At 34.1% G+C, this 4482-nt stretch overlaps 1 protein-coding gene across 5 annotated transcripts in view; it reads right to left on the bottom strand.

Moving 5' to 3' along the window:
- The window catches only part of ATP11B (ATPase, class VI, type 11B), an 87383-nt gene extending 83724 nt beyond the window's left edge, over positions 1-3659 (bottom strand). For 2 of the 5 annotated variants that reach the window (XM_012733350.1, XM_012733359.1), the window contains exon 1: positions 3548-3659. The gene's annotated coding sequence lies outside the window, so the exon portion shown is untranslated. Of the gene's footprint in view, positions 1-1420; positions 1431-3547 lie in introns of those variants that run through there. The other 3 variants (XM_012733336.1, XM_012733344.1, XM_012733354.1) reach the window with 2 other exon arrangements.
- Between the last annotated feature and the right edge of the window lie 823 nt (positions 3660-4482).

Raw genomic sequence — 4482 nt, 5'->3', positions numbered from 1 at the left:
GTCACCTCTGGGGCAGGCGGGGATCAAACTCATGCGGAAGTGAGTTTAGCTTCTCAGTGCTGTGCTTTAACCCGCTGCTCCAGGGAGGGCCCAATTATATAAAATATTTTAAGAACTAGGTTGGCAATGTCTTAGGTTTATATCAGCCTATTTAAATCATAGTAGTAACAATCATTTTTGTCTTCCAGAATCTTGAAAAGAGTAGCTAAGTAAATTAGCAATATGATAAATGGCTTCAGGATATTATTTTTAGCTAGCCCAGTAAGGTAGAGAAACTCAGAATAAAAACAAATTTATAAATATTAGAAATTGTTTCTAAGTTTTTTGAAATATAAACATTAGTACTTTGGATGAGTCTAAATATTGTGCTTGTTCAGTTGAATACAGAGGAAGGACATTAGAATAATATTAAATAATATGAAAATATGTCTAAGAAAAGTAACCTTTGAATTCTTTTCATTGCATGTATTAATGGCTAAGATTAATGAATCTGAAGTATTACTTCTCTATAGTTATACATATGACTGCATAACTGACCTTATTTTCTCTTAAGGCCTGATAGTAGAAGAATCAAACTATTAATAAAGTCAAATATATTACAAAGAAGTTTAAAATTTAATAAATAGCTACTATGATAAAACAAATCACGCATGTACAATGTGCAGCACCATGCACTAGAAGAGAAACAAAGGTTTAATATTAAATAAAGGAGATTAAGAAAAAAAGATCATTAGCTATATACTCAAAGATAATGAAGAAATATAAAAAGAATTAAAAGGAAAAGCAGTCCAAGAGGGAAAAAAAAATTAATGATGGAGGTTATACTGATATAGGTATTCAGAGATAGAGGATAAGAGGTTAATAGAACATTTCACAAACATAGGACAGCATGAACAAAGGCAGAGGATGAAAGTCCATCATTGACTTCGTGGGATAGAGATAATGAAGTGTATAGGGAATTTAAGGAGAGTAGAAAAGTAGTATAAAGGGAATAATGAAAAGTTGGTGTCACTTATTTCAGCAAAAAGTTCACATTGTTTATACAAATATCTATCTACATTCTTCAAGCTGCCATCAAAAAATGAAATTCCATAAAAGATGAAATGTCCAACATCTGTAAAAACATACAATCTACATTTAAAGAATTGTGGTTATCAACATGAAGTCACAGCGATGTTACAGTGGTAGGGAAGTTTAAAATAAGTTAATGGATAGCACATTTTGGGGCATGGAAGGAGTATAAGAAAGCAGTAGTGGAATTCTAAGGAAATAAGAGAACAATGAGTCCTCACATATGCAAAAAAGGACAATGGTTATTTAAAAGATACACGGTAAAACTACTCAAAAACATTAAAACCCAGTATTGCTGTAGATGAAATGGTAATATAAAGATATTAATCACAGAAGTTTTCCAACCCACCCAGCTTCTATTATTGGCAGACTTCAGCATTCCTATGGACTCCCAGGAGAACTGGGAACTTGTAAAAACTTTTCAAATCCTGGAAAGTGGGGAGAGATGAAAAAATCATGGGAGGTATCCAAACTCTAGACAGAGTTTAATTTAAAAAATTGCAAATGGACCCTCCCTGGTGGCGCAGCGGGTTAAAGCACAGCACTAAGAAGCTTAAGCCACTTCAGCATGAGTTCGATTCCCACCTGCCCCAGAGGTGACCACATGGCGTGGCAGACCTCTCCTGACCCACCCGCTGCTCCCCTCAGCAGTGTACTTTGTCGATCTTCCTGTTCTGCTCCCCACTCTGTCTCTGGTGAAGTCTCTAACCCTCCGCATCTCTGGCCTGTACCCCAGTTCTGTATGAATAAATAAATAAATCTTAAAAAAAAAAATTGCAAATGGAGGAGCATCAACTGTGAATTATGGCATCTTAACCTGGATGATACTATGCTACAGAAAAACACTAGGGAAAAATTATACCCATATCAACAAAATATGACAGGTTAGAGAGCAGGGGGGAAAAAGTAGCTGAAAATTTAAAAGGAAAATACTGTTAGTGAGAAAAGCATATAAAGAAAAAAATCAAATTCAGAAGGTAAATGATCCAAGTGTAGCTGAACATCACACTAAAATGGAATGAACTACTGTTGTTGCTACAACAAAAAGCACCTCAAAAGTTAAGTGAGAAGTCAGATACAAAATAACAAAAGACTGTATTTAAATGAAATTCTAAAAAAGACGAAACTAGAGTTACAGAAAACACATCAGTGGTTGATAGCCATAGAGCTGAGGAGGAGGGGCGCTAACTGCTACCTTTTTGTAATGATTGTATTGGTGGTCACATGATATACATTTATCAAAACTTAAACCGTTCATCTAAAATTGGTAAGTTTTATTGTACAAAATTATACCAAGTTTTGAAAATTTCAAGGACCTTCACTTCTTGCATTATTGGTTAGGAATTGAGTTATTACTCTAGAAATTCTCTGTTAGTCTCAATTCTGATATTTCCTACCCATTTTCTCTACTTTATAGACATTGTCCAAAATGATTTGTCACTAGTGGATGGATTACAAATGCAAATAATGTAAAGACTGAAAAAAGGGACAGGGAAAGGAACCACTGACCAAAGCAACATCCTTGGGAAAGATGAGGCCAGGGTTAAAAGAAAAAATCAGTCACACTGAAAGGATAGGAAGGAGCAATGTAAAGATGCTTCTAAAGATGATATGTTAAGTAACAGCTATGCTGTATAGAGAACTTTACCCTCAGTCTCTTGACTCATATCCTTTATGACTATATTATCCAATAAGGTAGCTATTAGTTCCATGTAGGTATGGACATTAAACTATCTTAAAAGTAATTTTAAAAATTAAGCATCTCAGTTGCACTAGTATATGTGGCTAATGATTATCAAATAGGACAGGGTGGAAAACATTTACAACATGAGAGAAAATTCTACTGGACATTTATTACTGACTCTACAATTTTCAGTTTCAAAATAAACTTAAGATATCCTAAAAATGCCATAGGGGAAAAAATATAAAACAAGCAAAAATAAACAAGAATGAAGCAGTATTTTGGTACTATAAAATATTTACAGAAGAGTGATAAAACTGAACAAAAAAGAGTTCAAACTCGAGTATGTCACTCACTAGTGTGCAATTCTGGGAAAATTTCCTGGAACTTCAACTGAAGAAACTGATGTAAAATTAGTGTAACATCACTTTGTAAAGTATCTTGGAGTTACTGAAAGCAACAAGTGATATGAGGTGAAAGCAACATACTGAAAGTCAAATGATATGAGAAGTATCTAATATCGGGCCTAGCATATGGCGTAAATACAAGTTTCTTTTTCAGTTGAAACTAAGAACAAATACAAGTTTCTTTTTCAGTTGAAACTAAGAACAATCTTTGGTACTTTTTTTAATGCAATTAACAAATGGCAACTCTTTTATCTTACAGTTCACAGGTCTGGTTCACATAAATCTACCAACCACTATTTTCATGAATTTTTAAAGATATAAATATGGTATACCTTAAAATAAAAAATCACTTTTCAAAGTGATTTTACAATATATTTAGTTTGCTTACCTTAGATGAAATGATACGGTTATCTATAAATTTCTGAGGTGTATAAAGGCCATTCTGAGGAAACCTGTTGGCTATGTAAATAGTTCTTGTATCACTTTGATGTGGTGGGTCAAAACCCTAAAATCAAGCAAAAAAAAAATAAGTCAATAAGGTTAGTTTTTACGATTATTTACTATTGGTTTTAACTGATCAGATTACAGTTTATTACTGACCTGGAACTATACACAAAATAGAATATACTTCTGTATTAGAAGTCATTTTTTTCCTTTTACATAGCCTTTAGATATAATCTGCTTTATTGTGATTAATAATATGATGATTCAGGTGAGCAAAATACACTTCTTACATATTTGATCTTCATCCATAGTTCCCATCTCACAATTCCCTTGAAATTTCCAAAGTACTGAGAGTGTTAAATGTGTATCATAAGTTTCCAAAGGTTACTTAGTTTTTGGAAAATACCTAAGAGGGGAGACTGGTTGCCAAGAGAATCAACCAAGTGATTGATTAGAGGGGTAGAACATTCAGGCCCATTCCTAAACCTCTGGGGAAAATAGAGGAGTTGGATAGAATCAATGCTAATGATTTAATTTAACATGCCTATATAATGAAGCTGCCATAAAAACCCTAGAGTGGTTTCAGAGAGGTTCCAGATTGGTGAATATAGAATTGGGAAGAATGCTACTCCTGAAGGGGGAATGGAAGCTTTGCATCATTTCCCCATACCATCTGGCTGTCCCAGAATAACATCCTTTGTAATAAATCACTGGTCTAGTGAGTAAATGGGTTTCCTGAGTTCTGTGAACCATTCTAGAAATTAAATCTGATGGCATCATGAGACTCTCTAATCTGTATCCAGTTGGTCAGAAGCCTATGCATGTGTCTGGCAGCCAACATGGAGGATGTGGGAGATTAAGCCTTTAACCTGTGGAATC

This window comes from Condylura cristata, unplaced genomic scaffold (genome assembly GCF_000260355.1).
Source record: "Condylura cristata isolate star-nosed mole 26May11 unplaced genomic scaffold, ConCri1.0 scaffold00003, whole genome shotgun sequence".
Lineage (NCBI taxonomy): Eukaryota > Metazoa > Chordata > Mammalia > Eulipotyphla > Talpidae > Condylura > Condylura cristata.
This window is presented reverse-complemented; position numbering and strand designations above follow the sequence as displayed.